Consider the following 10,325-nt stretch of genomic DNA (forward strand, 5'->3'; position numbering starts at 1 on the left):
AGCTGATATCCAGACGCCCCTGCTGACCTCTGTGACTCTGTGTGATTCTGTGAGCAGGACCTCTCCATCCATTGGACATAGCACAGCTTGCTCCCAAAGCGTGCCTGGCTGCTACATTAGCTGCTGCACAAGACACATCAGGTCATTCCCACAACCTCTCCTCTTTGTGATATCTCATCTCACGCGGAATTTATTTACTGACAACATATGCTCCCTAAGTAAAATACACATGGTGGAGGAAGATTATTATCTTTAACAAAAAGCATCAATGCATTTAGACTACAACTTTGAGACTTCATGCTGCCTTCTTCCTATAAGGCTGGAGGAGAGTTACAGGTGGCCACCAGTATATTCGATAACACAGGAGGCAATTCAGGGATGTCTTTCTCTGAAATGCATGCAGCTTGGTCACACTGCACTCTGCAAAGTGTCGTTGCAGTGAAGGCATGGGTTTCTGCTAGCTTTACCAATTTCTTTGCAGAGCATCAGCAAGACCCAATGGTTTTGAGCTAGATATAGCAAGGAGATATGTTGTGTGACATTCCATGGCAAATCAAAACCAAATCAGGCAGCTTAAGTTGCAAAGTATTGTTTTAAATCTAATGTTTGTATCCTTTATTTGTTCTTCAAATAAAGACTGAAGATTGAAAAACTGGAGGGTTTTTTTTGGTTTTTCTTTAAGAGCCTGAGAAATATCACAACTGCTCTTTGCTGCTCGTGCAGGACTCCTTGGAGAGGGTTCATTGGTTTCTTCAGTGAAACATTATTAGGTCTGACACTTTAATTAAAGAAGGTGTCAAAATGAATACAAAAATGTCTTTTTTTACATAAGCTGCAAGTTACACTTTAGAGTCAAATGCATGTAAATTACAAAAACAGCATCACAGCAAAAGCCATTACACAATCCATGAAACTGGCCAGCTTTCAAGATCCCACATCATCTGAACATCATCAGTTCTTCAGTTTCCAGTGCTACTGGAATGAGATCAGCTTCTTAACAAAAGGACAAACACTAACACTCATAAAGAAGCAAAACAGTAGCACAGACCCCATGTTTGGAGCACCTTGCTTTGCTTTCTACATCCAAAATTATCCATAGCTCTCCTAATTTTCCTGTGAGTTATCTAGTAAGATCCGGATTTCTGAGGTGGTTAATGGAAGAGTGAGGGAAACCACGGTGCTTGCTTCACGACTGTGTAGGAAGGTCACTGATGAAGTCTGAATTCTTATCTGGGCTCTGCCAAATCCTAGACCTCTGCTCAACCCACAGCCCGAACTAGGGAAGTCTTTGACAAATCAAACCATCACCGCAATGAGATACACTTTTGTTCATCCCAAAATTGCACAAAGAAAGCATACAGGACCAGGAAAAGACAGAAGGGGAAATAAGGAGAGGGTTTTGCAATCAGAGGCATCTTGGCTCCAGCTGCACTGACTGGTTTCTGTACACCAAACCCCAGAGCAAACTGCAGCAAAGGAAAGCTTTCTCCTCCCAACTCACTGCTGAAATATCGCATAGTCTCGCTGTCATCCTGCCTGGCATTGCTTGGGGTTCAAACCAGTTGCCTAAATCCAGATGTCCAAGCACAGGTACAGTGTTTGGCATCCCACTGGGCTGTGGTCTCCCAGAGGTCATGGCCATCAGCCACACATCCATCACTTGGGTACTCCAGAGCATTTCAAATGGAACTGAACACCAATTCAGTTTAAACAACTGACTCATATCTTCAAGTATTAAATATTTATTCATAAGTCAAATTCTACTTCCATCATCTTTGGAGGCAAAGAGAAGTGAGGATGACCTGTTCTCTGGCATGAGATAGATTTGTCTTTCCAAGTATAAATGACTTCCTGAAGGAAACTGTCAGGTCATCACAGATAAACATCCCAGTCAAATCCTGGCTTAGCTAATTTCTAATGAAGCTGCAGAGCAACCTGTGCATCCCAGTGACCTTGAAAGGGAAGACAGAAGTAGCAAGGATCTGCAAATGAATTCTTGAGACTCATAAAATGAGAGATCATCACAAAGCCTCAGATACTATTCAAAGCTCATTCCCCTTGCTCACAAAACTCCTACTAAGTTTCCAGCCACAGATAGGCATCACTATTCTTCCCCATTTTGAACTCACATTTCTGTCTCAGAGGACTGCAGATTTGCCTAACCCAATGCCTGCTCTTCCCAGCCTCACATTCCCAGCTGCATTCCCCATATCAGCTGCAAACAGCTCAAACTCTCTTAAGTTACAAGTATCTCACTTTTCCATTCACTGCCATAGGCATGCCACTCTTTTCCCTGCAACCTGAGGCTGCTATTAAACGAGCACAATATTAATTGACGTTAGCATTATCAGACAGTGTTGGTGCCTGGGAAATATAAGCAACGCTAGCCCCTTGGGCTGTCTCTGCTCCACCCCCTCCACCTGCCCCTTTCCAAAGACATGCCAGCGCTAGACGGATATTTCCTTTGGCACTGTAGCAGTGTAGGGCTGGGGACAGAGAGCAGCCTTCACAGCCGCCGCCCCACTTCCTCTGAAACAGAAAGTCACGGGGCAGAGCAGAGAAGAGCTGAAATGTGTGTTGGGTCGGTACGAGGAACAGCAAGAACAGGTCAAAGGAAACCCAGTGAGGACAGGTGGAGGAGAATCATAGAATCATAGAATGGTTAGAGTGGGAAGGGACCTTCAAAGGTCATCTAGTCCAACCCCCCTGCAAGGAGCGGGGACATCCCCAACTAGATCAGGTTGCTCAGAGCCTCATCCAACCTGGCCTTGAATGTTTCCAGGGATGGGACATCCACCACCTCTCTGGGCAACCTGTTCCAGTGTTCTACAACTCGCATTGTAAAAATTTTTTTCCTAATATCCAATCTAAATCTACCTCCCTCTGTTTTAAAACCATTACCCCTCATCCTATCACAATAGGCCCTACTGAACAGCCTCTCCCCATCTTTCTTGTAGGCCCCCTTGAGGTACAGGAAGACCGCTATCAGGTCTCCACGGAGCCTCCTCTTCTCCAGGCTGAACAGCCCCAACTCTCTCAGCCTGTCCTCATAAGAGAGGTGCTCCAGCCCTCTTATCATCTTCGTGGCCCTCCTCTGGACCTTCTCCAACTGGTCCATGTCCTTCTTGTGTTGGGGGCTCCAGAACTGGACACAGTCCTCCAGGTGGGGTCTCACCAGGGCAGAGTAGAGGGGGAGAATCACCTCCCTCGACCTGCTGGCCGCACTTCTCTTGATGCAGCCCAGGATGCGGTTGGCCTTCTGGGCCGCAAGGGCGCATTGCCTGCTCATGTTAAGCTTCTCGTCCACCAGCACTCCCAAGTCCTTCTCCTCAGGGCTGCTCTCAATCCATTCCCCGCCCAGCCTGTATTTGTGCCTGGGATTGCCACGACCCAGGTGCAGGACCTTGCACTTGGCCTGGTTGAACTTCATGAGGTTGGCACGGGCCCACCTCTCCAGCCTGTCAAGGTCCCTCTGGATGGCATCCCTCCCTTCCAGCGTGTCGACGGCACCACACAGCTTGGTGTCATTGGGGAACTTGCTGAGGGTGCACTCTATCCCACTGTCCATGTCACTGACAAAGATGTTGAACAGACAAAGATGTTGAACAGATGTTGAGAAGATCCCATATCCTGGGGAGAAGGATATTTTGTACCATTTCTGGGATGTAAAACCTGAAGGATAGGTACTAGTCCCACAATCAGACTGTGTTGGCCTCACCCTCTGCCCCTTGACTTATCTATCTATCAAAAAAACCGTGATTATTTAACAGTACTGTCGATGCTCAAGGGTATCCTTTCTGGTACCAGTGTCATGACAAATCCATGCAGCACTGCTCATCATTCTGCCCTAGATCTCCAACATCACTGTGTCCTGAAGGTCCTCCTCCCTCCACACTTCACTAAATTATGTGGCTTAAGTCTTTGCAATATTTTTATATCCCACTGGTTTATCATATGACAAGGGATTCAGCAACAGCCACAGTGATTTTTAGCTTATAACCACACAACTTTCTTCTCTAATCCCTCTTTCTCTTTCAACTACCTCTTCTAAAACCATTTCAAAACCCTGCTATGATAATCTTGTCTCTCTTCTCTCCTTCTCCTCATATAACTTGAAGTCTAAAATGCTTCTGTCTCTGACACCTTCCCTTCAGTTTATTATTTATCTCTATCATACCGGCTCTTTTATACCACCACAGCTCCCAAGGTGTCAGGAACATAAAGGAAACATTCTCAAGGAGTGTAAGGAACAAAATGCTAACGGCAGACCGGGTTATTCCTAAACAATCCCACGCTTACATAAACAGAAGGTAGCACTCAACAAATAAGTAGTGGGAAAAGAAATGAGTATAAAGAAGTAATTATAATAAAACCTACATGAATCTCCTCAGCAATACCTAAATACTTGGAGTTTTTCAGTCTACCTTTCAAAACATGCTTTCTCTACATACTTTAGACGAGACAGAGGTCCAAAGGGGTCTTTGGCCTCTTTTGAACAACATCCTGGGTTCTTCTCCATCAAATATTCCTGCAGAGGGAAAAAAAAAGGCACGCAACACTTGCAAGTTATCACTGCACAAACACAGGAGATTCCTCGCTGAAGAACCGTATAAAGGAAACTGTCACGGAGCCAAAATATTCTCTTGCGACAGCCAAGCTTCTTGCAACTTCCCAAATAAGGCCGTGACTTTAAAGAGCATGTCTTTTCAAAGCCTCATTGATTTTCATCGCCTCATGAGGAAGCACATTGTTTATGTGTCTGGGTGTGCTGATATTAAAACAGGATGAGATGGGCACAGCTCGGTGGTTTCGAAGCCTGGTTTCCAGACAGAAGGAACCATATAATCACAGGAAGCTTCTAGAGGCTGACAGCAGCCCTTTGGTCACTATTTTGAGTCATTCCTTTTGCAAGCTGAAAATAGGAGGTGTGAAAAATGCTGAAAGGGACGGCAAGCATTTCCTAGTACTCTGGGGATAGATTTCAAGTGAATTTTTTGAAGCACAATATTATGTTCCTTCCAGTCTCCCAAAGTCCAGAGACTTTTGCATCAAAGTTAGAGTTCATGCTAAAGTTCAGGCCAGGTTTCAGGTAATTTCTCTATTTTTCAAGTACCAATTTACTCATCTTCAGAGAAAGAAAATAAAAAAAAAAAAAAGCTATGGAATTAGATCAACTTTGCTACTTCTAGTGCATATGTATTATCCATTCTTCTCCTAAAGCCTCTCTGATAATTTCAACTTGGTCAATGTTGAAAATGACCAAGTGCTTCAGTTCTGCTACTTGAAGAGCAGCACTATGAAATTGGATTTTTTTTGCACAAACATTTGAAAACAAAACAAGTCCTTAAAAAATACCCTATGCGAAAACTTGCAGGTCTCAGCCATACCAGTTATCCTATCTTTGCAATTATAATGTGTCCATTCCTGTAATAATCATATGGCAAAAAAATACACTTGCAGAACTTCAAAGCCATGGACAGCGAGGAAGAAAAGCAGTGAGAAAGTGGGTCAGTAGACCTTGTGTATGTTGAACGCACAAGCTACTTAGGTGACGGCTATTCAGAAGGTACATGCTGTAGTACTACATAGGCACAAAGGAGAGAAAAAGCCAAGTACAAGCCAGAGCCAAGTAATACACGACAGTTGTACCTAAACACTGAGCAAATCCAACTTGGTGGTATCTGACTTTAAGCAACTCCAGCAAGACTCATGACTTCTCCTAGACCATGTGCTACGTAACCCAATGGAGAGTGAAGTTCCAGTATATGAACAGTGCTGGAGGCAGGGTGTCTCTTGCACAACGGGTTGACCTGAGGTGAAACGAGACCCCATGCTCTCCACCTTGACCACACATTCACACTCCTACCTTTACCCTGCGGAACGCCACGTAGCCACAAACCAGGTCAAAAGTTGGCTAATCCAACAGAAAACTGATGAATTTTCTTTGACTGGATTGACAAATTAACAAGACATCCCACAACAAAATGATCATGAAGTCCCACACAAGGAGAGTTGTGGGAAGGTCTTCCTAGATCCAGGGAGAATAAATGCAAAATTACACCAGTTTAGGCATAACTAATAAACTGTCTTGTAGGGTTTAATCTACATGAGGAAACTCTAGAAAGGTAATCTGAATTAACATTTCTGTAATGAATCAAACCACATTAGATCCCTGCAGACACACTCATTATTAATTAAGTCAACCCTATTTCATATTTAGTATAATTCACTTTGATATGAATTAAGCTTAATCAAATTAAGGTCACTTGAACGCTGAATCAGAGAATACATACAATGATTTAATTTAGTTTACCTAATTTACTGCACATTCACATTTTAGGTGATTTGGATTAATTTGCCTTCACAGCTTTGTGCAGACAGCTTTGTAATAGAGAGTGAGCAGAGAACAGAAGAGATGCTGGAAAACTCCCCCTAAAATCAACAGTTTTGAGCTGTCAATGAATTCATCCCCCAGGAAAGGGGTGCTAGGGGCTGCGTATCCTGCTGAGGACATGCTGGCAGGGCTGCTGCATGCTCCCTCTCTGTGAAGGCTCTTCCCTGTCTCTCCATCTCTGCTGAAGTTCCTCCGGAGTCCAGAGGCTGGAGATTGAGAACCAGACCCTGCAAGCCTCCACCTCTCCATCCTCCTGCGTTCGCAGTACCTGAACAGGTGTTTATGGGTCATGAGAAATGCATGTACTGAAGGAAATGGAGACAATCGTCAAGGAAGCCGCACCATTTGACATAGTTATTTTTTAAATAGCAGGTCACTAAAATATCTGACGTGTTTTGTACTACTAGGAAAACACGTCAGTTATCAAAGTTGTTGTTTTCAATAATATAACAATAAATCATAAAAGCCCACTTCTTTAAGCAGATGTGTTAAAGTCACTTGTCATGTTTATTTACAGTTTTAACATCTTATTCTGATTTTGCTTACCCTGCTCCAGCACTTAAAAAGTCACCACTAGGTCTTCTAGCAAACTCCCTTCACATTCCTCTTACGTGACTATGCTTTTTACCATTAAAGAGATTTTTCTGAATACGCAGATGTGTAGACAAATGCAGTCTGTCGTATTTAGGGCACTAGTCATCCAATATTTTCTGTGATGCAAGTACCATCTGTGAAGCTGAACTGCAGTTCAGGCCTATCACACTGACATGGGTGTAAGGGAATCAGAGATGGAAATTGATATTAGATTATAATCCCACGGCATTCAAATAGAAGACAAGGACTCTAGCAAGGTCAGGCTTAACCGTAGCCTCTAATACCCAAGCGTGCCTCCGAAATGTTTGTCCAGGCAACCTTTAGCTGCGGTGTTTGTTTCGCAGTGTCCACTCAGGATTATCATCTTTTAAGTGTCACAAAAGGTGTCCAAACCTCCGGAGCAAAAGGGTGATGAACAGACCCTGATGGCTATAACAGATGACAGCTGGGGTGCAAATATGTCTGCAGCGATAGACTTTGACCAAAGTGACAAAGGGGTCAAAGACTGGATAGTGGTGTCAAGAATAAGAGGCCATAGAAAGCATTCCTGAGCAAGGAAGAAGGGCTATTATTTTAGCAATTTATCATGGAAATCCCTAGAAAATCACTGGCCTAATCAGATGGTGCAGTGATTTAAATTTGAGCTCCTGGAAGCATGAAGTCACCACCAAGAGCAGGGTCGGACATGGAGCATCATTTCCACTTGGGCTGCCCCGATGTGCCCCGGCTTCACCACAGCCTCCCTTCCCACTGCCCGCAGCATCGCTGGCGTGATGCTGACAGACGTTTACACAGGTCCACAGCGAAGTGGTTCAGGGGATGGAGCCAGCTGAAAATACCGCTGCTGTGCTCTGAGACCAGGAGCACTGACTAAACCAGACTGTACTGACACCAGAGCCCCCGCCACGCTTGGGATAGCGATGACAGCTAAATGTACTATGCGAGGCATTTGTCCTGCACACCTCCCAACAAGCAGCTTGAGACATATCCTGGTGTGCATTTGTTGCTCTCACAAACTCATTCCCATCTCCCCTAGTTTCCTGCCTGGCTCAGCCTCCCCTCTGCTATTTCTGTAACACTCTCATATTTAATACCATGAAATTTTAAAATAGTATGCTGGCTCAGGTTTTCTGAGATCCTGGAGAGGGCTGCAGTCATGCAGTTCTGGCACTATTTTTGTTTAGCAAGGCAGGACAGAAGAGACAAGCAGGCCCTCGCAGCTCATCCTTGGGCAACATCTTGAGGATCACAAGCTAAGGGAGCATTCCCTGGAGTCAACACGACAGGCCCCGTGGGACCACCCACTACACGCACACTCCTCAGTTATGCCAAATGCTCTGCCCATCTTTCTGTTCGCTCCTTATTTACATTTTTGTTCCTGAACCCCTAAAACGGAAGGGCCAGCCTCACCAGGGCAGCTTCACCAGCCCTCCCCACTGTTCCTCAGCAAACCTACTCCTCGTACCGCCCGCCTGAGTCCTCCGCTCCCCCAAGGGCAGGGGCTGTTTTTCACTTACTGACAGGCTTCCAGTTAATTATTGTTCAGTTGAGGGAGGGAAAATTTTTAAACAAGAGATGCTTATGTTCCTATTTGTATATGTTAAAAGTGAGGACTTCGATACACATGACAAGTATAGGGCAGATTTTGGTTCCCTTCCTAAAAGCTACAAAATTTCCCCTATAGAGCTTTGCCCTCAAATGAAGAAGTAAGCCTTTACTGTTCCATTAGACCCAATCCTGTCAATACTTGCACATGTACTTAGATTTCTTACGGTCAGTGGTCTTATCACAACGGTCATTAGGTTCACAAACATCAAGGATGCTGTTCCCAGTAATAAGGGCAAGAATGCGTACAAGTCTTTTCAAGATTAGGACCTTAATGCCGTACCATCAGCCAGCTTTCCTCCTGCCTCCAGCATTAGATGTGGGCAGCTGAAATCTCTGAGGATGAAGGCAGATGGCCATCCCCAGGCTGACTTGCAGGTACAGCAAGGCACTTCTCTGGACTGCTCCAGGGTGTACGATGAGCTAGACAGCCCTGGGGATCACCACTTGCCATGGCAATCTTGGTGGCAGTTGTATGTGATTCATATGCTGTTCACTAGTGTTTGAATTTGTGTTAGCTCAACCCCAATTAAAACAAATAAATACAAAACCAAGAGTCAGTAGGATCCTCACACTGTGGGTAGGATCCATCACAACACTGAGCTACCAGTGGAGGTAGTGGTGGTATGGAGAGGATCCATCACAATGCTGGGCTACTGGTGCAGGTATAAGATGGTGTTGTGAGTTACGAATCACTTTGGTAGCAGCTGAGAAAGCAGCACTTCAGTGAACTCCTCTAATGGAAAACACTGCACGTGTGGAAGCAAAATGGAGGTACACAACTCCTTGTTCCACCAACTCACAGATGGTTCTTACAACCAGACAAGCGAAACAACAAACAGGCACAGCTATAGGACATTTTATCAAGCACACAGGCAAAATTAATATATAAGACCATCTTCTCTCTGACTTCTCAAAGAAATTAATTGCCTGAGAATAGCCAGGCTGGTTTATTTGGATGTCTCAAATCTCTACTTCTCAATGCAACAGCTGCGGGACCAAAAATTGACTTAGATTCACCTAGATGATGTATTTAGTTATTTAATAGAAAGATTAGCATGCAAATGTACTCAACACTAATTCTCAACAAAGTCAGAATATTCAAGTTACCTCATTCTGTCAAAATATGCTAGTCCAGTATTTCTCTCATTTTAAATTGCAAATCCTTTTGAAAAAAAAGGAATTCACAGATTATCTCAAATCCCAGTACTGTTTGGCAGGTGGGAATGAAAGTGACAGACAAAACAGAGTCATTTAATAAAATGATTATTTTAGTATAAAAAACATTTTAACTGGGTAATAAGAATGGTAAGGAGCTAATGGGCATGGGTACATACATACAAACTGCAGGAAAACTTCCTTGTTTCTGATTTTTAAAGTTTTTTTTTTTGTAGGCATTTTTGAACTCTCTTTTGATGTCCTCTGGACCACAAACCACAAGTTGAATAGCACTGGTCTATTCAGTGCTGAAGTCATATTCCTACTTATCCAGCACAGATGTAACAGACTTATTTCTAATTACAGCTCTTTCACTTGAATTTACTTGTTTGAGCTAACCTTTTACCACGAGCATGCAACAGTCCTGGTTGTGTTTAGCTGCTCCTGCTGCATGCAAACACACACCCATGGAACATCACTGCAGCCAACCTCCTGACCTGCATACAACCACGGAAAAAGAAGGATACAGCATGCAATTAAAGGGATTATGGTGGCCACGGCCCTACTCCTTGCT

Source organism: Chlamydotis macqueenii, chromosome 5, assembly GCF_036417535.1.
Source record: "Chlamydotis macqueenii isolate bChlMac1 chromosome 5, bChlMac1.mat, whole genome shotgun sequence".
NCBI classification, from domain to species: Eukaryota; Metazoa; Chordata; class Aves; order Otidiformes; family Otididae; genus Chlamydotis; species Chlamydotis macqueenii.